Here is a 27,364-nt window from a genome sequence, read left to right as displayed (position 1 = left end):
TGCTGATGTTTCAAAATATAACAGAATTAGTCCAAGTGCAACACACTTTTTTTGTAATTCTGAATACGATCAAAACACATCAATACACTAGTTGATGACGTTGCACACATTGTTTTGTGTGCAGTAACAATAAATTTCAGTGCAATTCTAATGGTCATTTCAATTGAAATTTGTTTCTGTAACGACAGTGAGCTACTATACCATGCATACTCCACACTACACCACTCCACTCCACCTTACTCGAATACACTCCAATCTACCCCATTCCAATTTACCCCACTCTATTATACCCCAATTTAACCCACTCTACTCCAATCTATCCTACACCAATCTACACCACTTGAATCTACCCAGTCGTACAATTTACCCCACTCCACTCCAAACTCCATTGCAACCTATTCAACTCCTCTCCACTCTATTCTACCCCACTCCTCTCCAATCTACCCCACTACAATCTACCATACTCTGCACAAATCTACCCCAATCCACCCACTCCAATCTACCCCACCCTACTCCACCCCAATCTACTTTACTCCAATATACCACTTCCCAATCTACCCACCCCAAACCTCCAATATCTACTCAACTCCAATCTACTGCACTCCAATATACCCCACTTCAGCTCAATCTACCCTACCTCACTGCAATCTACCTCACTCCCACTCAACCCCACTCAACTCCAATCTACCATTCTCCCACTCCAATTTACCCCACTCCAAACTACCCCACTCCAATTATCCCTCTTCAATCACCCCACCCCAATCTACCCCACTCCATTCCAATTTACCCTTATCTAATCTACCCCACTCTACTCCACCTTAATCTATCCACTACACTGTACTCTACCCCACTCCACCCCACTCTTACCCAATCTATCTCACTCCACTCCAATTTATCCAACTCCGTCCCACCCCACTTCACTCCAGTTTACCTACCTCACTCCACTCTACTCCAGTCTATCCCACTCCAGTCTACCCACTCCAGTCCACTCAATCTACACCACTCCACTCCACCCCAATCTACCACACTCCATTCCACTCTGCCCAATCTACTCCACTCCACTTCACTCTAATTTACCACATGCCGCTCAAATATACCCCGCTCAAGTTCAATCTAACCAACTTTACCCTAATTCACCCAACCTACCCTACCCCATTGCCGCCCAGACCACCAAACTCTAATCTAACCCATCCAATCCACCCCACTTCAATCTACTCCACTCCATTCTAAGCCACTCCACTCCAATCTACCCCGCACCACTCCAATCTACCCCACCATAATTCACCCAATCTACCCCACTCCACCCTAAACTATGCCACTCCTATCCAATCTACCCCACTCCACTCCAGTCTATTCCTCTCCACCCCAGTCTACCCCACTCCACTCCAATCTACCCCACTCCAATCTACACCACCCCAATGTATCCACCTCACTCTATTCACCCCAATCTACCCCACACCACTCCAATCTACCCCACTTTAACCCAGTCTTCCTCATGCTAATCCAGTCTACCCTGCTTTAAACTAATCCACCCCACTCTAACCCAGCCTACCCCACTTCAGCACAGTCTACCCCAATCCACTCCACTATGATTCAGTCTATCCCACCCCGCTCCAATCTACCTCACTCAAATCTAACCCCACTCCATTCGATCCCAGTCTGCCTACTCCACTCCAATCTACTCCACCCCATGCCAAACTACTCCACTCCAGTCGACTCTACACCACTCCACTTACTCTAACCCAATCGCCTCCAATCTACCCCATCCATTCTGCCTCACTCCAATCTACCCTGCTCCGATCTACCCCTATAGACTCCACTCCAATCTACCTCACATCTATACCAATCCACCCCAGTCTACTGTACTCCACTTAAACTTATCTCACTCTGTTCCTATCTACCACAGTCTACACCCTCTACTTCCATCCACTCCAATCTGCTCCAATCCACACCACTCCAATCTACCCCAATCCAACCCACTCCTCTCCAATCTACCTGAATCTACATAGAAATTCACTGAGAAAAACAAAGGTTACAGGGACCTTGTAGTTAGGTAAAGAAACTATCCTTTTTATCTTAGAAAACAAAAACTTGTGCCGTTAAATAACTTTAAGCCACAATTTATAATTTCTTAACATAAGTATAACTATAAGTATGACGATAGCAGCTGAATTTCAATGGTTTTGTGTTGGTAAAATGCCAACATAACTATAATTTCCCTTTAACCTTTGGTTTTCTCAGCGAATATATATATATATATGTCCAAAGCAACGCGGTCGAGGATGGCGACGTGCTCATCAGCTGGTGCGAGGCACGAGGGCAAACCGTCCCCTCAATTAAATTGCAAAACAAAAGGATTATGGCAACGCACTCAGTTAAAATTTATGCCTTCATTTTAATCAATGCAACAAACGGCGCGTTTTGACCAAGCGGTCTTCTTCCAAGTTTGCAAGTCCTTTCACTTTTTGCACTTTTATAGTAACACGCCATTATTACCAATACAATGCATTATGGGATTTGTAGTGTGTTACAGAGAGAATCAATTACTTTATATGTGAATAAATCAAAATATTATATTACCACACCATATAATTCTAAACCAAAAAATATGTTGAAAAAAAATATTTTTACAAAATTAAATTGATAATAAATTTAAGAGAAAAGACTATAAATTTCAATATCGTATAAAAATTCTCAAGAATGGTTTGCTAGCCCATGCAGAATATTTGAAAATTAAAAATAATTTTTTTATTAATTTTAATGTGTCTTCGATGTTTTTACAGAGCCTAATTCACCTTCATGTCAAAGATGTTCAAAATATTTTTTCATTTGAATAATTCAATGATTATTCACAGATATCGGATCATTTTTTACATTTTGGTGACGCAGTGTGCAAGCCCATATTTACAAGGCCAAGTAAATATGGACCCTTTTCACTCATGAAAGGGGCGTTCCATGGGTGTTGCTTGGGGTGCTCTCATGAAACACCCATGGAACCCGAAGGAATCTGATGCATTCCCAGATTTACAAGTCTGGGAATGCGTCAGATTCCTACGCCACCTCGGGGGTGGCGTGAGAGTGACGCAACGGGGGGAATATCTTTTTTCTCCCCAGTTTTCCTCTTTCTATGTGTGCTGCATTGTGCAGCACACATAGAAAGACAAACCCACCTTTGTGATTGTTTTTGTGCAGGAAGGTTTTCCTTCCTGCACAAAAACAATCATTCCCACAACCCAGGCACCCTCGCACCATGGCAAATTTTGCACCAGTGCAAGGGGAGAGGACAGAAATGTGCCGTATCTTGTAGGTACAATGCATTTCTGCCTTTCCCGGTGGTGCAGGGCAGCGCAGCAAAGCATTTGGTACACAGCCCTGCACTACAGACCTTGTAAATGAGGCCCAAAGTAGTTCATAGTAGGTCTGCTATTCCATTTTTTGATTTGCTAATAACTTTGACCCCGTCTGACGAATCGTCACAAAATTTTCCCAAGAGTTCATCCACTTCAGCTCCTTCCTGAAAGTTTCTGGGTGATCTGTCAAGCGGGATTATAGACAAAAGAGGGGGTCCCAAAATGCAAAATCCCCATGCAATATTCATGGATGTCTTTAGACAAAGATGAACCAAATTACACCAAATTTGGCAGGAAGCGAGATCTTGTTCTGCAGGTTGTGCTTTTTATGATTTGTTGTAGATCCATTCAGTATTTTTTGAGAAATGTAGGTTCAAAATAAATGCATATTTTGGCAGTTGGGTCCACAAGAGTCTCAAGAGAGCCCCAGAGAACTTCACTTACTTTGGGCCATATCACTCCAGCGTGAGTCAGATCCAGCAAGAGCGAGCGCTCAGATTGGTGCCAGCAACACAAGATAAATGTTGTTGGCAGCCACTACAGGACTCGGGCACTTAGTCTCCTTGTCCTGAAGTTATGAAAAATAAAGATATAAAGGGTCAGGGCAAGGATACCCTCACACCATATGCTCCATGAAGGAGATCTAAAGACCCCCACCAAGCCAAAAAGGAAAATAAAATAGCAAAAAAATGCTGCAATATGGTGGGATCGAAAAAACTAAAACAAAATTGTAGCTGGGCTCCATTTAAGTACTCTATGCCCAGGAAGCCAGCCCCTGGGGCTAATTTCATGAAGGAGAGGGGACCTGCGTGGCCCCACTCCCCGAGCCTGCAGAGGCTCTGGGGAACCCCCCCAGGCCCAAAAATTGTTTATATGGGGAGAGGACGGCACAGTCCCCCTCCCCGAGCCTGCAGAGGCCCTGGGGGGGCCCATCCCCCATGCTGAAATTCCTATTATTGGGAGAAGGGCTCCGTGGCCCCCTTTCTGAGCCTCCCAAGGCACGGGAACCTAGTTTCTATAGAAAAAGCTGTTTATTTTACATGCCCACTACTTTGGCGCTGCTTGCCTAATCTTCACAAAACTTTCCCCCTAAATTCGACAGCCATATCAGCTACTGTCTGGAAAGTTTTGTGGTGATCCGTCAAGCTAGAAAACAGGGGGGATAAAAAAATGAGCATGTTTTTTCATTCTGTTTCCTAACTGTAACATCGCTATAACCTTTGTTTTTTTCAGTGAATTTCTAAGGTTATTTAATGTTGTTTCCTAACTCTAATGTCCCTGTGTACTTTGTGTTTTTAAGTGAATTTTTATGTTTTCTTTAACTTAAAGTTATTTTAATTACTATATGTTATCTAACCACCACTGCGCACCACTTTTGGCTGTGGCGGGGGAGGGTGCACTGGTCTCTGCGTGGGTCTGAAGCACAAGACCGCCCTCAGTTCCGGGGCGGGAACCATCGCCACGCAAAGCATGGCGGGCACGAACCAAATAAAAGGAAACACTCAACGGAGCACACACAATATGCCAAAGCAGACATGGAGAGAGAATCAGAAATCATGCCAGTGCTGCTCCTTGCCATATACCTCCATGACTGTGACTGCTGCCGAAGACGACGACTGTAGGTACCGCAAACTACTAAACAAGGGAAGAAAGGGCATAGTTTCACACACATGCACCCCACCCACCCTGCAACACACCCCCAACCCGTCACACCATCACAAGCCACACAAACCAGAACAAGAGGTACTTACCCGACACAAGGCCAATACGACCTGCCCAAAGTACACACATGTGCACATCACACACCCACAATGAAACGATGAACTAGATCACCAGATTGTGCCAACAGCAACACTGGGCACTCAAACTTTAATAAATAATGAAAAATGTAATGTTCAAATAAGGCCATTGGCCAGTCCAACTATAAAAGGCTGAAGGGCCCAAATGGCTCGAACTTGACTCCCACATGTGCACATGGTACTCCACCATGAAGAGACATCAATGGGGCAGCCAGGCACCTCAGGGAACAGGGGTAGGGGGTGGTGGGGACTTACGTCTGGGCGGGGGGGGCTTGGGCTTACGTTTAGGAGATGGAGGGGGCTTGGGTTTGCTCTTGGAAGGTGGGGGAGCGGGCTTGGAACTGGGGTGGGAGATGGACCTGGGCCAGCACAGGGCTTCTTGCTCACTGGGGAAGGGGCACAGGAATTGGAAGGGCGGACTGGGATGGTCTCCGACGTGAAAGGAGTGGACAGGGCAAGGAGTTGGGCACATTTAGGGATGAGACAGGGTGGGCCAGTGGGTTCGAACAGGTCAACACGGGACAGGAAAAGTTTTTTAGGGGCAGTTGGGGTGGACATGGAGGAAGGTGTGAGAGTGGAGGTAGAGGTAGTAACTGGTGTAGGTGTGCTGGACGTGGATGCTGGTGCCTGTACAGTATGCTGAGGTGTGGTGGATGTGTGTTGGGTGGGTGTCTGGGAAAGTTAGAGTGTTTTGGGAGGAGGAGGAGTGGACACAGTGGGACGAGACAGGCTGCAAGTGTACATGGATGTTGTCTGGGTGTCTGCAGGTCTGGTGAGTGTGCTGCATGTGTCAGTCAATGTTGTGGTGAGTGCAGATGTGGTGTCTAGGGTGCATGGCTGGATGTCAGATGTTGTGGTGACTGCAAGAATGGGGCCAGCAGCAGTTACTGAGGGTGCAGTGCTTGTGGGTGTGCATGTTGAGGTGACAGAAAGGGAGGCGGGAGAGGTGGACACACTGGGGTAAGTGGAAGATGTTGTGTTTGCTTTGGTATGTTGGCTGTGTGATTGGCTGTGGTGGGAAGTGTGGTGCTTGTGTTTCTGTGTGTGTTTCTTGTGTGTTGAGGTGTGTGCATGGCTGTCTGAACGTGTGCTTGGGAAGAGTGAAGGGAGTGGGGTGCTAAAAGGGGCAGAGGTGGTCGGAGGGGGGGCGGAAAGACCAGGGACACTGGCTGCCGTCAAAGAGGAGGCCAGAGCCTGAAAAGATCTCTGTAGACCCCTGGATGGCATTCACAATGGTTGTCTGCCCTACAGAGATGGTCCTCAGGAGGTCAATAGCCTCCTCCGTGAGGGCAGCAGGGCTGACTGGGGCAGGGGATGAGGTGCCTGGGGCAAAGGAGATGCCCACCCTTCTGAGTGAGCGGGTACGGGCAACTGGGTGGGAAGCAACTGGGAGGGCGGTGATGGTATGGGTGGGTGGTGGAAGATGACACAGAATGAATGGGTGGGCCCACTAGGGAGCTCCCATCGGAGGAGGTATCAGAGTCACTACCTCCAATGGTAGTATCCTCCCCTGTGGTACTCCCCTCGCCCTCCAACCCACCGATCCCCTTGCATCGTTAGACTCAGCCTCCTTGAAACAGTGGGATGCAGCATCCCCACTCACCGGTGCCACTGCTCCCTCACCAGATGATGCTGATGTACACAGACAACACAAGAGTACAGGAGTGGGGAGACAAAACATGAGAGATATCTGTAAATACAAGAATGATGTACAAACTTGGTGCACACACACACTCTAACCCAGCTTTCACACCTACACACAGCACCTACAACTATAGTCATGCCTATGCCCCTGACTAGTGGCCACAACCCTAGCATACAACTCTTCTCCCACATGACACAAGGACCTGATGAACTTCAGACCTGCCCCTAATCATCTCAGTGCCGATGGGGGCAGAACCGCTGGCAGACACCTGTCAGAGTACCGAGCACTAGACAGCATACATACTACAGCACCCTCAGACATCCATCAAAGAGGCATGAAATGGTGTTGGTACTTACCCCCTTGTGGCTGCTCTGCAGCCTTCAAGCGCCCATCCAAATCTGGATATGCCACCGCCAGAATGTGGCACATTAGGGGGGTCAGGACCCAATGGGCACCCCTTCCTCGTTGGGAGGACTTCCCTAGCTGGGCCTCGAAGGTCTTCCTGGCCCAGCGCCGCAGGTCCTCCCACGGTTTCCTGCAGTGGGTGCTCCACCGGTTGTAGACCCCCAGGGTCCACACCTCCTTGGCGATGGCCTGCCAGAGTGCCCTCTTCTGATGGGTGCTGACCTGTCTGGGACACACAAAAAATTAAAACAGAGTTCAGGATATGGCCATGCAATACCGTTGACTATAAGTCCCCTATGGGATGGGCACTTCACAAGATCATTTCACCACCTCACTCACGGTACTTGCCTCACAATCTACGTCTGTGCAGGTAAATACCGAACACACATGCACCCAGGCAACCGCCACCATCACACACATCCATGCACATCATCCGCCTACTCACCTGCACCTCCAGTCACACATATAACTTTGCATACAGGGGTAGGACCCCTTCCACCAGCTTCTCCAGCTCCTCCGTGGTGAAGGCCTGGGCCCCTTCCCCTGTGACACGTGCCATCTGAGTAACCAGAGTCAGGACACAGCAGCACACTCAGTGGAGTACTTCCATGCACAGGATCCGGGAGTCAACTTGGGATGACGACATGGCCTACGCTCCGTGATGGTGTGCACCGTCACTGCCGGCGGCGATCATGATAGGCCCTGGTTCCCCATTGACAACCTTGTTAACCAATGAATGGGTGCACGCTGGTGAACACTGCCTTACGCCATAACAACAACTGGCAGCGGAATGAGGTCACTTCCACTGCTACATATCTGGATGGCAGGAGGCTGACATTTTGCTAGCACAACGCTGATATTTCCTGGTCCTGGGCCCCGTTCAGGCCCTATGGACCCCAGCCCTTAGTTGCATGTCCACATGAGTTTTGTTCCCCATTACAGTCCGGACGTATCACTTCATACATGTCCCTACAGTTGTTCATCATGCATCGCTTGTGTGTGTAACCTACATGTTGTACAGCAGTTATTCATACACAACATGTTGTGCATATGTATGTGTGTCCCTCACATGTGTTCTCTCCTCCCCCTAGGTACAGACCGATGTGGCGAGGGAGGGCCCCATCTGTGTACAGACCTCTTGTTGATTTGGAGACCATGGTGGAACGTCACAGCATTGTCAACTACAGAGTCAATTGTACAACAATCCATGAGCTATGTGCATTACTGGATCCAGTACTGAGACCAGCTAATCAGAATCAGCATGCCATCTTACTGAAGTGCAAGTGCTCTCTGTACTCCATTTCTTGGCCACGGGCTCATTTCGGGTGACAGTGGGCATGGGTGCAGGGTTCTCACAGCCAATGCTTAGCCTCATCCTGTCCAAATTCCTGGATGCATTTGTGGTACACCTGCAAACATATGTAAAGTTTCCCCAAAGGGCTGAACTTCCTGCCATCGAGTCTGACTTTTATGCCTTAGCTAACATTCCCCATGTGATAGGTGCCATCAATGCACATATCTATCATCACCCAAGAGTAAATTAACAGGTGTACAGAAACAGGAAGAACTTCCACTCAATGAACATACAATTGGTGGGTACTGCAGACCAGTACATATCACATGTGAATGCCATGTTTCCAGGATCAGTCCATGATTCATTTGTCCTCAGAAACAGCAGTGTACATCACATGATGGATCAACTACAAGGGGACAGAGGATGGCTCATAGGTGAGTGTGTATGACACTGTATCTGTACATAGCTGACAGCCAGGCTGTCTGCAAGTAATGACAGTTTGTTACAGTCCTGTTTCAAACACTTTTGCAGGTGAATCTGGCTATCTCAACATGCAATTGCTCCTGACACCTGTGAGAAATCCCACGACAGAAGCAGAGAGGAATTACAATGAGGCCCATGGACGTACCAGGAGGGTGATAGAGCACACTATAGGTTTCCTGAAGGCTAGATTCCATTGCTTCCATCTCTCTGGGGGTTCCCTGTGCTATGACCCTGATATGGTGTGTAGAATAGTGGTGGCCTACTGCATGCTGCACAACGTGGCTGTGAGGAAAGCTACCCCCCTACTGGAGGAGGAGGGTGCTGTATATCCAGACCTGCTTCCTCTGAGAGGAGAGGAGAATGATGGTGAGGATGATGAGGGGGAAGATGTCCACTCCAGGAACCAGCTGATCCACCTATAGTTCCAGTGACTATGAGGTACTTTTCACTGATGATGTTGTCTGCAATGCATAATGTCTGTCTGACTTATTCACTATGGGGATGTGGGTTCTGTAGTCATTGACACTGTTACCTGAAGTATAAGGTGGCATGTGCCATGAAAACAAACATGGTGTACATTTCTGTTGACTCCAGACAATGTTGTGCGTGGGGTGCCATTCCTACACTAAAGGTCTGATTATGGCATTTACTGGCAAATGCATTCACATTTACAATTGATTCATCATTATGACAGAGGACATACAAATTGGTGTACATGTGTTTTATTTGGTGTCCTAAATGCATTGTTGCGCTTTACAGAGATGGGGAGTGGGCTAATGGTGGATGTTCATACTAGGTACATGGGCTCAGCGATTGGTGGCAGTGGGTATAGGTCCATCTGTCCCTTGAAAGTTGGTATGTTGCTATTGGCGGGTGAGGATGGTGGCACAGTGGCACACTTGGGAGACAGTCCATGTCAGAGTCACTTCTTAGTGGGGGCCTTGGCCTTGGCAGGTGGTCCAGTGCCATATCTGGGTCTGAGGGACCGTTTGAGGGTCTGGTGCTGGACTGCACGGGTAGGGGTTCTGGTCTCCTGTGTGTCCTTTGCCAGTGCCACCAGTCCACTTGCTGCTGCTGATGTTGATGGCTGGTCTGTGTCCTGGGCAGTGGTAGGGGTTTCCTGGTTTGTGGGGGTCTCAGGCTGGGTTAGGTAGTGGTGCTGCAGCACCCCAGCTATAGTGGCCATGGTGGCATTGAGTTGTTTCCATTGCTCCATGGTCTCTTGATGTTGGGCTATCTGCAGCCTTTGACTCTGTTCCAGGGTGGCCAGGATCTGGCCCATCTTGTCTTGTGTATGGTGGTATGCTCCCAGGACTTCAGAGATCCTCTCCTGGGCTGCAGCATCCATCCTTTGGCCTCCCCCCTGGGCCACTGATAACCTCCCACTATGCCTAGCCCCCTGTGCCTGTGTCCCCTGCACAGGTCTGGCAGTACCACTTGTACTGGGGCCATCGTCATCCTGCCTGTTAGTAGGTGGAGACTCTGACCTCTGTACTTGTGTTCCACCAGTCTGTGGCCTGGAGACACTGGAGTGGGGTCGATGGCCAGAGCTGTTGTTGGTGGCTGGGTGGTAGGGGTGTCAGTGGTGTCCAGGGTGGGGCTGCAGGAGGGTGACAGTCCAGGACTGTGTGACGGGCCAGGGTATTCCTCAATGTCCACATTTCCCTCTCCAGTGTCCCGAGTGGGGCCTCTGTCTCCATGTAGGGCAATGGCCTTTCCGTCAAGGTGGCATGGGTGGTGGTGCCTGTGGGGGGGAATGGACATGTACGTTACATGTACTAATTTGAATGAGGATGCACAGCTCTGCCCTATTTTGTGCAGTTTATTCCCCTGTTGGGCCATGCAGGGACCTACAGTGGGGTTCCCATTGCATTTTGCATGGGATGTGGAGGTGCATTGTGGGTGGTGTAGTACCATTGTGATTCCTTGCAGGGGTAGGGGGCTGTGCATAGGGGGAGGGATGTGGGCCTGTTAGTAGGTTTGTGGGCATGCAGGGTGACTGGATGTAGTGATTGTGGCCTGGGTGGGGTAGTGGTCCTGGTGGTGGTTGGAGGGGTGGGGTGGTGCATGCATTACTGGTGTGGTCAATATGGGGTAATTGTAGATTACTTACCCGAGCCCATTCTTCCAGTGAGACCAGTGAGGCCCTCAGGGTGGCAGGGTGGCCAATACCTTTTCCTCCTAGTCGGTATAGTTGGGTGGTGTAGGTGGGGGTCCTTCCCCCAGTCTTCTGTACTGCAATGTAGTGCCTGGATGCCATGGACCTCACCTTCCTGTGCAGGTTGTTCCATCTCTTGCGGATGTCGTCCCTCGTGCGTTGATTTGCCACTGCATTGACCTTGTTGACAATCGTCTGCAATAACTCCATCTTCTAGGTGATGGGTGTGTGCTGGACCTGTGCCCCAAAGAACTTAGCTCCCTTTCTGTGAAGCGGGGGTGCCATAGTGTGTGTTGTGAGTGGTGCGTTGTGTGTATATTGGTGAAGGTGCTGTTGTGTGGTTGGGTGTGTGACTTGTGTGATGTTGCGTTCTGTGTATGCGTGTTGTGTTGTCAGTCTCAGTTGTCCTATTGGCGATGCAAAGGATTGTGGGGTTTGTATGTAAGTGTTTTGTAGTGTTGTGGATGTGTGTCAGGTGTGTGGGTTTCGAACTTGTCAAGGTGTGCATTTCTTGTTATTGGGTCCACTTACTGGCCGTGGCAGTCCGTACTGCCAATGGCCTTTCGACATTCACTAACCGCTGAGGTGATTTGTGCATCATTATTTGGAGAGCGGGGATTTGTCTGCTTGGCGGTGGCGAGCTGGGGTGTGCAGCCTTTCTGCCACCAAGGGCCCTGACGGTGGCTGGAGGTAGCAGAATTTTTGGCGTTTTTTGTTTTTGCCATCATTATATGGTGGGTTTCTGTTCACCGCCAATGGCGGTCTTCTGTCCACCATCGCCACTCGGTCGACGGTGTTTACCGCCATGTTCTTAATGAGGGCCTATGTCTCTATTGTGGTTTGCCTGGGCATTTTGTAAGAGAATGCCCAAAGAAGCCTAAACAAGATAATTCAGGAAAAGAGAAAACTCATTCTACCAAGAGAGTAGCCCTGGTTGACTTACAACACCAACCAGCTCCTGAATCCCATTTAGTGGCAAACACCTTACAGTCTGGTTCTCCTCATCTTACCATCTCTTTTGAGCTCATCTTCAGAGAAAAGAAGCTGCAGGAGGTTTCAGTGATTGACTCAGGAGCTATGGGAAATTTCTGCGACATCCAGTATGCCACAAAAATGGGAATACATTTTGTAAAAGGGAGAATAGCAAAGCCTGTTTGTGCGGTGGATGGAACAAACTTGTCTTCAAGTCCTATCACAGATGAACCTATAGTTCTGAAAGATCATCTAGGACACCAAGAAAATATATCTTTCAATCTCATAGATTCTTCTCAATTTCAGCTGATCTTGGGCTTACTGTGGCTTATGGAACACAACCCTGAAATTAATTGGGAAAAGAGAACTGTCCAATTAAATTCAACTTACGGTTGGAAGCATTGTTATGGTCATCAAGAGGTAAGTAGTGCACCATCTCCTGTCCACGTTTTAGCTACTAAATCCAATGTGGTTTGTGCTCTGGAAAAGGTTGTCATTCCCCCAGAATATAAAGAATTGTCTGCAGTGTTTGACCAATCAGAGGCAGAGAAGCTACCTTCCCACAGACCGTATGGTTGCAGGATCAAACTTGAGCCAGGTATGAATCTACCTTGCAGTAGACTCTATGCCCTTTCTGAAAAGGAGAACAAGTTCCTAAAAGAATATTTGAAAAAATATTTGGCAAACAGTTTTATTTGTCCCTCTCAATCCCATGTCTCTGCCACCCTTTTTTCGTCCCAAACAAGAACAGTTAAGAACTTGTATCAATTATAGAGCGTTAAATCAAATTACAGTAAAGAATCGATATCCCCTGTCCTTGATTTCAGTACTGCTAGATCAGGAAAAAGATGCAAAAATCTGCACCAAATTAGATCTTCGCAGAGCGTACCAATTTGAGTACTTAATTCGAGTTGCTAAGGGAGACAAATGGAAAACGTAATTCTGCACCCAGTTTGGTCTATACGAGTACCAAGTGATGCCTTATGGGCTATGTAACACGCCGGCCGCTTTCCAGCACTTTGTGAACGATGGTCTGGGAGAATTTTTAGATCAATTTGTAGTATTCTACATTGATATTTTAATCTTCTCCCAGAATTTGCGATAACATGTAGATATTGTGAGAGCAGTTCCAAAGAAATTGTTGGAAAATAACCCATATGTGAAGTTGGAAAAGTATGCCTTTCATGGGAAGGAAGTAGAATTCTTGAGATTCGTCTTATCAGAAAATTGAGTTTCAATGGATCCCACTAAAATTCAAACAATCCTGGATTGGCCTTCTCCTAAAGTTGTGAAGTTTTATTGGCTTTGCCAATTTCTACAGCTGATTTATAAAAGAGTTTTCTTAAAAGGTGGTCCCCATTACAAAACGTTTGAGAAAAGGAGTACCCTTCCATTGGTCAACTGATGCTGAGGAATCTTTTGAGTTCCTCAAAAGAGCCTTTACAACAGCCCCAATCCTTCTTCATCCTAACCCTGAGGAGACATTTTTTGTGGAAGCTGACGGCTCCGACCAAGCGATTAGTGGTGTATTGTTTCAGAGGCACAAGAAAACAGGTCAACTTCACCCAGTGGCATTTCGATCCAGGAAATTAACTCGCTGACAAAGAGCTATTGGCAGTGAAGGATGCCTTTCAGAAATGGTGGCATCATTTATTAGGAGCTCGTCATGTAGTCACTGTGTTCACTGATCATAAAAATCTTCAGTTTTTAAAGTCTGCTAAGACATTAACTCCAAGGCAATTGAGAGGGTTCTTGTACTTTGCAGATTTTAATTTTACCATTACCTATCGACCTGGTTCTGCCAATGGCAAGGCAGATGCGTTATCAAGAATGAATAATATACCTGGAGCCGGAGAAGCTGAAAAGATTCCAATTATTCCAGCAGACAAGTTTGTTTGCACCTTACAATTTTACGAAATAAAAAGGAAGGTTTGAGAATCCATGTCTGACCAAGAAATTTCAGATTGGGCCAACAAAAAAGAAGGAAGAAGGGTTTTAGAAATTCTTCCTTTTGTTGAAAATGCTTTATATTTGCCAACTTGTGAGTTGCAATAACTAGAGCTAAAAGTGTGTCATGATGATCCTTTAGCTGGCTAATACATTTTGAAGACTACCAAATTAATTAAGAGGTATCTCTGGTGGCCTGCCATGATCCCTCAAATAAGACAATACTTTCAAACCTGTGATAAATGCATTTGGGGAAAGACAACATGATTAGCTCCTGAAGGTCAGCTTCAGCCTCTTCCCGTTGCACCATATCCCTGACACACCATTACTATGGATTTGATTGTAGTTTTACCTTCAAGTCAAGGTTTTGACACAGTCTTAGGTTTTGTAGACACCTTTTCTAAAATGAGTCATTTCATCCCTCTGAAGAAGGTTCCTAGAGCATCTCAGTTAGCACAGTTATTTTCATAGAACATAGTTAGAGCTCATGGCATTACGGTGGTTGTAATCTCAGATCGAGATCCCCAATTTGTTTCCCAATTCTGGAGGCCTTTATGAGACAACTTGGAATAGACTCACGTTATTCTACCAGTTATCATCCAGAAACGGATGGACAGACAGAAAGGGTTAACCAGGAGATAGAGCAGTACCTACGCTTATATCTCCTGGACCAAGATAATGATTGGCCATATTTCATTTGGACAGCAGAATTTGCATACAACAATGCTATTCATGCCTCCACTGGTTATTCTCCTTTCTTTGTGAACTCTGGTAGGCACCCAAACATTATCTTAAGAAGGTTGGGAGGCTTGGTCCCAGCTACAGAAGAATTCAGTAAGAAAATTCAAAAGATCTACCAATCCGCTAGAGAACACTTGACCAAGGTGAAGGTCTCTTATAAGAAAAATGCTGACAAAAAGAAAGAGGAGAGGCAACCCTGGTTATTGCGAGGGCGAGAAGGTCTGGCTATCCACTCACCATTTACATTTAGGAGGGAACGAAAAATTCCAGCCCAGATATGTAGGACCCTTTTAAATAAAGAAAATTGTAAATCCAGTAACAGTCAAACTCACCTTGCCCCTTAAGGTTAAGGTTCATCTAGTATTCCATGTCTCACCATTTAAAAGAAGCCCTCCTAATCCTAGGACAACCACCCCTCCAGATCCTATCCAAGTAGATTCACAGTTAGAATACGAAGTGAATATAATTTTAGACTCAAAGTTTAAAAAGGAACATTATATTACCTCATTGATTGGAAAGGTTTTGGCCCAGAAGAAAGGTCCTGGGAAGCCTTCCAAAATGTGCATGCTCCAAGGTTGATAAAGCAATTTCATGACACTTCCCCAACGAACCTTCTGAGGAATGTAGTACTTTGAATGGGGGTACTATCAGGAAAACTATTGCCAGCATTGTTAAGTTCTTCCCTCAACAAAAACGATTCCCCTTTTCTTGTACCCACGTTGGTTGCTGCCACGTCCTCACTCCTGGTGGCTCTTGCTGAGGCTGTTCTTAGAACCAGCTTCTTCAGGTTTAACTGCCACTCAAGATGGCAATTCCTTGTGAGGTCAGCGCTCTAGTGTTTCTACCTTAGTCTTGTGCTGAAGCTTCCCTCCAGCTGTTTCTCTCTGGGAGCCCTGCACTTCAACTTTCACCCTGGGGAGAATGAGCAGTGTTCCTGAGGTGCTTCGTTTCATAGAGAATTCTTTGAGTTTTGAGTAATTAATTAATTTTCTTGTTAAAGTGTGCACACCAGCTATGTTTTCCCTTTTGAAGAAGCTGATTTTTTTCCTTCTTCCAACAACTGGCTAAGGCTGAGGAGAATTCGTTTTGGCTTAACACAACTTCAAGCAACTGCAGTAAGGAATCCTTTTGTATGATTTCCAGCCTTGCCATTATATATATGTACATATATATTCAAGAACTCTTTGCTTTGCAGATTTGTCAGTCTTAGAGACAAACCTCAGTGCTCAGGCTAATTCCTAGAGACTGTGATTGAGAAAACTGAACCTTGAGAAGAAGTTTTCGTTTCGGTAAAAGAAATTAGTAGTTTGTATATTTGTGAACTTTTGAACTGTTCTCCAGAGAACCTTGGAAACCTCTGACTCCTGCAGAAAAGAAGATATTAAGTTAACATTGTTCTCTTAGAGAGAGGCTAGTCTCTCAAAAGATCCAGGTTAGGAGAACAATAGAATTGGGTGAACATGAATGTCTGAACAGTTGAATGTGCTGTAGGAATGTACTCATCTATGCCCTTATCACCCGACTGCAGGTCCTTCCTTTAAAGAAATCCCAATAAGAAGAAAGGTGCAACTTTTCAGAGACACACACTGAATATCCTATCTTCAAGTGGGAAACACAGGCTGGAACTGGATCTCGAGGCGGTCTCTCTTTTTCTATTCCCATTCTCCTTTCCCCCTAGCGGATGCAGGGTTCAGATAATCAGTTAAAGTCTGAGCACGCATCTGTTGGAGGGAGTTGGGTAAAAGGCATCTGATCCTGTGGAAGGTTGATTTAATGGGTAATCTTCTGTCAACTGGTTACCTCTTCCCAATTGGAAATAACACTTATCAAATGTAATAAGTTGACACCAACATTATCCTATGGGAGAGATATGCTTTGCAGTACTGAAAAACAAATTGAAGAGTTTTTCACTAGCTGGACATGGAAAACTTAAAAGTACATGTACTACTTTTTAAATATATTGCTCCCTGCATCCTAGGCTATCCAAGGCCTACCCTAGGGGGGACATATATATTAAAAAGGAAGGTTTGGACCTGGCAAAAGGTTTATTTTGCCAGCTCAAAATGGCAGTTTAAAATTGCGCACACTTGCTCTGCAATGGCAGGCCTGAGACATGTTTAAAGGGTTACTTAAGTGGGTGGCACAAACAGTGTTGCAGACCCACTAGTAGCATTTAATTTACAGGCCCTGGGTACATGTAGTACCACTTTACTAGGGATCTACAAATAAATGAAACATCCCAGTTGGGGATAAGCCAATATTACCATGTTTAGAGGAGAGAGCACAAGAATGTTAGCACTGGTTAGCAGTGGCAATGTGCCCAAAGCAGTAAGGACAGCAAAAACAAGATCATCTAAAAAATTAGAGGAGGAAGGCAAAATGCTGGGGGAGGGGGAGACCACCCTAAGGCTCACAGGTCTAACAGTACAGTATATGAAGGATGTTTGCTATGTAGTGCGTGCATGGTGAGTGCATGCCCTGACTGTATGTGTACTTATGTCGTGGACATTACATGAAGGGTGTGGTGTTGCGCATCATGGGTATGGTGAATGTGTGCGCTGGCTACATGTGTGTCTGCAAGTGACAACACATAAAGTCTACAGAACTGAGCGGTGCGTACAGAGTGAATGTGTGGGCTGAGTGTATGTGTGCACGTGGAGGCACAAAAATTGAAGGTAACAGTGCTAGACAGAGTGTATGTCATATACATACACTGACTGCAAGTGTGCCTGTAATGGCACATTGCATAGTGGACCCTGGGTTTCATTTTGGGAGTTCCAGGCCTGCATGGTGAAGACATGAGGAGGTGGGGGAATCCCTCAGACAGATTTGTGTATCCATGTGAGCTGGGTGGGACACACTGGAGATGGAGAGCAAGGCTTCCCATGTAGACTTTAAAGATTGCTCTTTGATTCAGTGAAAGAACACTAAGAAAGGGCCTGGACACATCTCAGGATGGGGCTGATAAGGAAATCATAAACAGTCCCAGGCTGGGACCCTGAGATTAACATTTTGCTGAAAATATCACTATGGCTGGCATCCAGGCATGGACTCTAGTCGCTTTGGACATGGCTTGTACTGTGGGACTATCAGCTTTGGAGTTTCTCCTGCTGTAACAGATGGCTTTTCAAGAGGAAGAGAAATGTGTACTCCAAAAGCAGAACCCAAACATAAACTTCAAAGACCCATGCCTTAAATCAATTTTGGTGTCTGGAAATGGACTATAAGAAAGGGAGGGGAGGTTGATACCCCAAAACCTGTCATCAGACAAGAAGCCAGATGGACTCTGTGAGGAGGGGAAGCTCTGCAAGCCTTCTACCTGTGACCATGACTAGGAGCCAAAGCCTGCTGGTGTCCCTGCTGGGTGAGGGGACATCACCCAAGGAAATCAAGATCACCTGCTTTGGAGCCTGGTCCACCAGCCCCTTTCTGTTTGCCAAGACCAATGTGCCCTGTGAGGAGAGCATTGGAGGGAGCGAGGTCTAGTGGGGAGCCCTGTCAAGTGAATTCCTGTTGTGAGGTGTAGGAGGACGGTTGCTGCACCAATTGGGTTGTTGCCCGTGTGCAGACTTGAGTCAGTGGCCCCATATGCCAGGAGAGGGCTGTTATGAAAATAGCCATGTAAAGATTGCTGTGCAGTAAGGGCAGAAGGCACTGTTGCAGCAACCCACTGTGCCAGGAGGGGCCACTCTGGAAAAGACTGCCTGGTAGAGAAGGGTGGAAACCTGTGTGACACTGTAGCAGTGACGCCATATACCGGGAGGAGCTGCCATGGTAAGGACGGCCTTGCAGTAAATGCTGAACCCTTGTGTGGCATTGGCCTGGCATGGCAACCCAATAGGCCAGGAAGGGTTGTGAGGAATAATTGTGTCATGTGGTTTGGGAAGGAGCCCATGAAGTCTGAGTAGCAGTAACCCATTGGTCACCAGGAGCAAAGAGGACTGCATCTGACCTGACCCCACAGCTCGAGTTAGGACGTCATGGAAGCATCACTGCCTCAATGAGATTGAGATCATGAATATCAGAATCATCCTCTTCCCCCATTTGGGAGCACAAACACTTACTCTGCAGGAAGAGTGTGGAAACACCTCTGATATCTGCTGGAGCATGATCGCATAGGGCTCTGAGAAGAACCTGCCAAGTGCTGCTGTGACAATCATGTGCAGGCGACTCACCTGAGCAAGGCCAGTGCTGTTGAGAGTGCCCACGGAGGAGTCACCCTTTAAGACGCTTCAGGAAATCGGTTAAAACCTGGCTCTTCCCATGCTACTCACTGGCATCTGTTCTTTGTTACTCCTTTCCCTTCCTCAGCTTTGCACCACTCACCTACTGTTAGCGATTCAATGCTCTTTTGAGCCGGAATGCGCTTTATAAATACCACTACATACATAGATACATACACTTCATCTCTGCCTGAGCAGGTAAGATTTGTTGCTGAATCCACATATCAGTGGAGCTGACAGATTGTCCAACAATGCGTCGGTTCTTTCGCTCTCAAGGGCTGGAAGAATTTTCTGGGTAGGAGGGGAGGAATCCCTAACCCCCAGAAGGTGCATAGGGGACACAAACTCCCAAATACCTAAACTATCCCTCCACAAGTATTGCTTCACCTCAGTACTGGTCACAATACTGACCACTTTTCAGGATCAGCCACAGTAATTCCTTTAACACAAGAAAATACTTTTTTCTTGTTTAATGACCCCTAACAACTCTAATAGCAGCATGCTTCATCATCGGGAAAACCTTGATTCTTAAAGGTCAGGGTGGGCCCAACCGACTTGCGGGAGCACTTATGAGGATCCTACTGGGGGTCTAAAGTTAAAAATACCTTACTGTTCACCAAGGTATCCCTTTATTTAGGGTGACAGTGGGTATGGTTAAAAATAGAAACACTAGGGAATATTCTCGGTTTTTATGGTCCTATGAACCTATTTTGTATGTGTCTACATGTTTCAGCCCTTTCAAAGGACTTAAAGGTCCTGGGCTTACATCAGGACATCCAGTATTCTAACAGCCTCGGTTGATAGTCAAAACACTGAAATAGTGACACTAATGTCGGTACATTACATTGAAAGACTGCATGCAAAAACAGTACACCTACATTCACCTCCCAGGGAGAATGAATCGCTCATGTGGTCCTGGAAAGAGAAAGACTTACAGAGAAACCTACAACTGTTCATAAAGATTGTCATAATTTTGGCTAACCATAGTGACTTACACCACCCTCTGTATAGTTAAAAAGATATAAAAATATTTTCATACATAAGACAAAACACAAACAGCAGAGCGACAACAACCCTGCTGCCCAGGGTGGTTTGCATGCTGTACAAATCACACATGTGTATGGAGTGTTATCCCCTTATTTTTGTGTGTCACACGATTGTCTCATGCTCCACATCAATATTCATCTGGACGTTAAATACCCACATGCTTCACCAGAGTGACAAGCCAGCATATCTATGCACCAAGCTCACCCGTTTTAGGTTCTCATCTCACTTCTCTGATGGGTAAAGGAAGCGCCCCTGTAGTCACACACTATGGATCAATGTACATATAAATGCATCATTAGTACAGGACCGCAGCGTTACCTCAAAGTCTAGTAAGGGTAGGAGGGCAACTGCTGCCTCCATTTTCTATACTACAAAGTCAGCATCACTTACTTCTTCAAGGGGACTTCGTAGCGGTTATTACCTATGTCTCCTTATCCCCTCAGGCTCTTGCCGCCATTAGCGGTAATTAACATCAGCCTCAGGTGGGCATTTCTAGTATTCCCCGGGTAGCGTGCGTTGGAGTCACACCACGCTCACTACTCGTGGTCATGTTAGACATTGTTAAAAGGAACCAATAGCATCCTTAGTTTTTGTACTCCCAATATGTCTGCCTCATGGAGGCTAGACTGCAGGCACACTAATTAAGGCTGCGTCAATGGAAAACATTTTTTTACCTGCCCTATGAGCTGCCATCTCACCAGACCCCAAAAGAAAATTATTGGTCTGGTTATGCAGCAGTGCTTGCGTCAATAAATTCAGGCGCATGCCTAGTACCGCCTCTCCCTGGATGTGACAGCATATTATAGTCATGTCACATAGCCAATGAAATGCCTCATTCCTTCACTCCCAACATGGAGATCAGGTTAAAACCTTATTGCATGGGGCTACTATGATTGAATATTTACATGCTAATGTAGCACCACCAGGCCCCTTAGTAAACAATGAACCAAGAATCTCCCTAGAGGAAGGCCAGTTCAAGAAAGAATCGTCTTTGATAGCATCATGCTGTTCCTGTGATTCGCTGATTTTGATCATTAATACGGCCAAGCGTTTACTCGATGCCATGCTAGACCAAATTAAAGCCAGGAAGGACCTCTTAAGTACACAAGTCAAAATTAGGATTTTAAAAAAGAAGCTGGAGGAGGTGAATAAAGAATTTACAGAACATAAGGACTATCTGATGCAGAATAACATCTCCAGGCTTCAGAAAGATATAAAAGAATTCTCACATGAACAAGTCTACCCATATGTTAAAGAGGACTGGAAGAAACAAGAGAACGTGACCACAGAGAGTAGGAGGGGACAGTCCTGGACATCAGGCAATGTGTCAGATAAATAGTCCAGTAGTATTTCTGATTCCAGCTCAAGAGGGAGCTACAGACAAAGAAAAGGGAGAGGCAGACTTGTTCCATTCCCGCAACAGATGCATAGTCATCCTGTGCACTTTTGGCAGAATCCATATTGTCCTCATCCCTTTGGAACTCTAATGACCCCTTATTTTCCAGCCAGGCCCCCATTTTTTAGGTAGAGGATAAGGGAGGGGGAGAAACAGATGAAGTACACAAGGAGAAAAACAGGTCACTGGGATTCCTCAGGGGGAGATGGGATATAGACAAGAAGCAAAACCAAGGACCCTTAACCGGGCCCCAGCAGCCTGTAGATGGTGTGATAAACCTAAGTAATCAGGTACTATCAGTAGACAAATTGACTGTCCTTAATAAGGGACTGGGGACAGGGGTTTGTTCCATCAACTACTCTAGATAAGTATAAACTACAATGTGAACTTGCAGAGTTGTTTCGCAAACTTAGAATGAAGATTTACTTTCAAGACATAGATCAGTTAAGAACAAATGGACATACTGACCTAAATCGAAAATCATCTTTCGGCCCTCCCTCACACCATTCCTCCAGAAGTAGGAGTGTTTGAGGAAGCAGTCATCAAGGAAATTGAACTCCTAGACACCAGGAGAGGCCATCAGAATTTGTCACACAGGGAATGGGACGCCCTTGAAAGCCTCAAAAAGAAGACCCATCTAGTCATTAAACCATCGGATAAAGGAAGGGCCATTGTTATCCAACATCAAGATGATTACAGAGTTGCATGTAAGGCGCTGCTCACAAATGAGAGAAACTACCAGATTATCAAGGAGGACCACACACAGAGACTACAAAGGAAAATTCATCTGTTGGTTGAACAGGCAAAAGAAAATGACAGGATTAATGGGAAGGAGGCAGAATCGTTTATCGTAAGAAGTCCTACAACTCCTTATTTTTATACTCTGCCTAATATGCATAAAGAGAGACATCCACTGCATGGATGACCTATTGTCTGAGGAATTGGCTCAGTATGTGAACCTTTATCCCAGTTCATGGACTGGTTTCTATGACCGTTAGTCGAAAAGGCACGTTCCTATATTAACCCCTCGGGTGCCCAGGATGTAATGGTTACGTCCTCAATTGCACCGCTCGGGTGCCCAGGACGTAACCGTTATGTCCTGCTATGGGCCCTCACGGGGAGGGCCAAGCACCCCCCTCCATTGGGCAGGAAGGGAAGGGGAATCGCTTCCCCTTACACCCCTGCCCCCTCAAACCCCCTATGGCATCAGCGCGCAATTGGGCGACGACCTCATCAGAGGCTTCCCCCTCCGCGCTAAAAGCTGACCGGAGGAGAAATGCAAAAAGCATTTCTCCTCTGATCACGTGGAGGGAATGAGAGAGGCATCAAAGGAAAGGAAAGGCCTTTCCTTTCCTTTGATGTCTCTCTCAGCATTTCTGCTGCCTAGTCACATTGCAATCGGGCAACAAAAATGCCCACTAGACACACAGGATTTTTTATTTTTTTTTGTATTTGTGAATACCGAGAATGGCCCCTTGGGCAAGGGCCGCTCCCCAGGGCGGCAAAGTATTTTGCGGCCAGTTCTGCCCCCCACCCACCCCAGGGGTAGATCGGCCTATTTAAATTAGGTCGATCTGCCTCTGGGGGGCATAAACCTCCAGACACCAAGGATCATTTTTATTTTTTTATTTTATGTTTTACATGTGGTGAGCGGCCCCTTAGACAACGATCGCTCCCCTGAGGGGGGAAATTGTTTTTAGGCCATGTCTGCCCCCCTTGGAGGCAGATCGGCCTATTTTTATTGGGGGGCAAAAACCACTAGACACCAGGGATTTTTTTTATGTCAATTACAAGCAAGGGGAGCGACCCCTTAGGCATGAGTCGCTCCCCTGGGGGGCAAATTTATTTTAGGCCATTTCTCCCTCCCTTGGGGGCAGATCGGCCTATTCTAACTAGGCTGATCTGCCCCCAAGGGGGCAGAAACCACTAAACACCAGGGATATTTTTTATTTTGTATTTTTTAAAGATGGAGCGACCCCTTAGGCAAGGGTCTCTCCCCTGGGGGGCAATTTTATTTTAGGATATTTCTGCCCCTTTTGGGGGCAGATCAGCCTATTTCGATGTGGGCCATCTGCCACCACTTAGGCACCAGGGTTTGGTGTGTGTGGTTTGTTTGGGGGGGCTGCCCCTTGGGCAAGGGTCTCTCCCCATGGGGCCACATTACTGTTGGCCATTTGTGCCCCCCCTTGGGGGAAGATCAGCCTATTCTTCTTAGGCCAATCTGCCCCCAAGGGGGGCAAAAACCACCAAACACGAGGATTTTTTTTTTGCACCAATTTCATGCAAGGGGACGATCCCTAAGGCAAGGGCCGCTCCACTGGGGGGCACATTGATTGGGGGCTGCCCCTTTTGGGGGCAGATCGGCCTATTTTTATTAGGCCAATCTGCCTCTAAGGGGGGGCAGAAACCACTAGGCACCAGGTATTTTTTTTTTTTTATTTTTTTTTAACCTCTTCGTTGCGGGCGTCGGCCACTGGCCGACGCCCACACACCCTCCCTGGTGCGGGTCACGACCAGTGGCCGACACCAGGAAGGGTATCAATAAATCCTCGGGTGCGTCGCACCCGAGGATTTATTATTTTTTTTAAACCCCCCCCGGGAGACACAGAAGCTTCCGTGTCTCCCCCCGCCCCCCCACCCGCCCCTTTGTGACGTCAGCGCGCCTCGCGGCGCGCTGAGGTTGCAAAGGTGTTTTCCCCATCAAAGCAGGAAGCAGCCTTGCGGCCGCTTCCTGCTTTGATGGGGAAAACGGCCTTTCCCACGTTCGGGAAGGCCTCGTAAGAAAGGGGAGTGTCTCCCCTTTCTTACGAGGCCTTCCTGAAAGTGTTTCCTGGCCCCCGATCGCAGCACAGCTGCGATCGGGGGCCAGGAAACACCACTAGACGCCAGGGATTTCACTTTGGGGGGGCGGCCCCCTCGGAAAACGGGCCGCCCCCCCGGGGGCATAATTAATTTTTAAAAAAAAGGTAAGTGCCCCCTGGGGGGGGGGGTGCGATCGCACCCCCCGCCCAGGGGATTGTTTTTTTTTCATAAAAATAAAAAATAAATAAAATGACAGGGGGTCGCCCGTGGGCAGGGTGACCCCCTGTGGGGGCAATTTTTTTTTTAGATGTTGTAGGGTTTCCCTGGGGGCCATTTTGGCCCCCAAGGAAACCATACAACAACTAAAAAAAATAGATCTATATATAGATCTATATTTATATATCTATGTAGATAGATATATCTATGTACATAAATATATCTATAGATATATCTATGTACATAGATATATATATATATAGAGAGGTAGATCTATATATACCAAAGAGATTTATAAAGTGTGCTACTCACCTGTGAGGGTCTCTAGGCGCTTGGGGGGGGGCGGGGGGAGGGAAAGGGGCTGGGAGGTTCACTGTTCGAAAAGCCAGGTTTGGAGGCCCTTCCTGAAAAGAAGTAGGTTTTGGGTCTTGCGAAGGTGGGTTGTGAGGGCGTTCCAGGTTTTGGGTGCAAGGTAGGAGAAGGATCTGCCCCCGGTGGTGGTGTGTTTGATGCGGGGGACAGAGGCGAGAGAGAGGTCAGCTGAGCGGACGTTTCGTGTGGGGGTGTGGAAGGTGACTCTCGTTGAGGTAGGCAGGGCCTGTGTTGTGGAGTGATTTGTGTGCGAGGATGAGGATCTTGAAGGTGATCCTTTTGTCAATGGGGAGCCAGTGGAGGGATTTGAGGTGTGGAGAGATGTGTTCGTGTCGGCGGAGGTCGAGGATGAGTCGTGCTGCTGAGTTCTAGATGCGTGTAGTTTGCGCTTGAGTTTTAGAGTGGTGCCGGCGTAGAGGGCGTTTCCGTAATCAAGCCTGCTGCTGATGTGTGCGTGAGTGACAGTTTTTCTGGTCTCTGTGGGGATCCATTTGAATGTTTTTCAGTTTCTAGTGGCAGTTTTAGTGCCATAAAGAAGCGCAGAAGGTTTATATGCCTACTGCAAAGAGCAAATCTGTATTTTATGTAAATAGCTGAGTACATTAGCAAAGTCTATGGAGAGATGAAGGGCACTTTTGCTGGGTGGTAATGAGGGAATCCGAGGAGGAGGGAGTGGGAGCACCAATAATGATTGTTGGACTGGGCGCAGGAGGTGCTAAAGACTGTGACGAATGGTATGTGGCGAATGGTATGTGACAAGGTGTTTTTTGAGTGTCTTGAAAGTACGTGCTGATTGAGGGAAGAAGCGCAGGTAAGGTGGCCTCTACTGTTGCACGTATCTCACACACCATCGATTTTGTGACTGTCTACGTAGGCTAGTGTTTTAGAGCAACAGTTTAGCCAATAGCAGAGATGGCATCTTGATGGATGACTGCTGCCTGCACTCGGGTTATAGAGGACCGCTCTGACATAGGATCAGAGACTGAGACATCAGATACTGAGACAGCATCTGAGGGATAGGACAATGGCGCAGACTCTGGGAGTGATTTTTCAGTCAGAGGAGTCCCATTCGATAACTCCTCTTCCAGTACATTATGAGGGAGGTGATGAGGACAGTCCTGCTGTCCCTTCGCAAGCTGTTTGTGCAACTGGGTAATAGTGGGTTAGGCCAACCCAGAGAGCAGGTGAATGCGGCGGCAAGCAGAGAGAGAGTGCTCTCTTGGGAGCTCCCCAATTTAGTTCAGCCCCAAATTCCACCACCCAAATCATATTGTGGAGACATCAAAATTATCCATGGCAAAACAAACTGGTTTTGTAAGGCAGGCACCTGTGTTTTTGGTCCTGGATTCGGCGGCCATATAGAGAAACACACTAAACCCAAACATTTCTGGAAACTAGACATTCGGGGGAGTCCACAGAGGTGTGACTTGTGTGGCTTCCCCAAAGTTTTCTTACCCAGAATACCCTGCAAAGCTGAAATGTTGAAAAAAAAACTCAATTTTTCTCGCATTTCTGTCACACAAACTACAGGAATATGCTGGGATCCACAATATTCCTACCACCCAGTGACTCCTCACCTGTCCTGATAAAAACACTACCCCACTTGAGTGCCTACACCTAGTGTCTGTGTCAGGAATGGATCACCCCAGGGTCAACAGCTGCCTCACGTAAGGACCAACATTGACCGTTGTGTGATCTATTCCTGTCGCAGGCACCAGGCCTAACCACACAAGTGAGGTATCATTTTTATCGGGAGGCTTGGGGGAACGCTGGGTGGAAGGAAATTTGTGGCTCCTCTCAGATTCCAGAACTTTCTGTCACCGAAATGTGAGGAAAACTTGTTTTTTTAGCCACTTTTTGAGGTTTGCAAAGGATTCTGGGTAACAGAACCTGGTCCGAGCCCCGCAAGTCACCCCTCCTTGGATTCCCCTAGGTCTCTAGTTTTCAAAAATGTACAGGTTTGGTAGGTTTCCCTAGGTGCCGGCTGAGCTAGAGGCCAAAATCTACAGGTAGGCACTTTGCAAAAAACAGCTCTGTTTTCTGTGATGTGTCCACGTTGTGTTTTGGGGCATTTCCTGTCGCGGGCGCTAGGCCTACCCACACAAGTGAGGTATCATTTTTATCGGGAGACTTGGGGGGACGCTGGGTGAAAGGAAATTTGAGGCTCCTCTCAGATTCCAGAACTTTCTGTCACCGAAATGTGAGGAAAACTTGTTTTTTTAGCCACTTTTTGAGGTTTGCAAAGGATTCTGGGTAACAGAACCTGGTCAGAGCCCCGCGAGTCACCCCATCTTGGATTCCCCTAGGTCTCTAGTTTTCAAAAATGTACAGGTTTGGTAGGTTTCCCTAGGTGCCGGCTGAGCTAGAGGCCAAAATCTACAGGTAGGCACTTTGCAAAAAACAGCTCTGTTTTCTGTGATGTGTCCACGTTGTGTTTTGGGGCATTTCCTGTCGCGGCCGCTAGGCCTACCCACACAAGTGAGGTATCATTTTTATCGGGAGACTTGGGGGGAC

This window comes from Pleurodeles waltl, chromosome 4_1, assembly GCF_031143425.1.
Source record: "Pleurodeles waltl isolate 20211129_DDA chromosome 4_1, aPleWal1.hap1.20221129, whole genome shotgun sequence".
In the NCBI taxonomy this organism is placed as follows: domain Eukaryota; kingdom Metazoa; phylum Chordata; class Amphibia; order Caudata; family Salamandridae; genus Pleurodeles; species Pleurodeles waltl.
Note: the sequence above shows the minus strand (reverse complement) of the source record.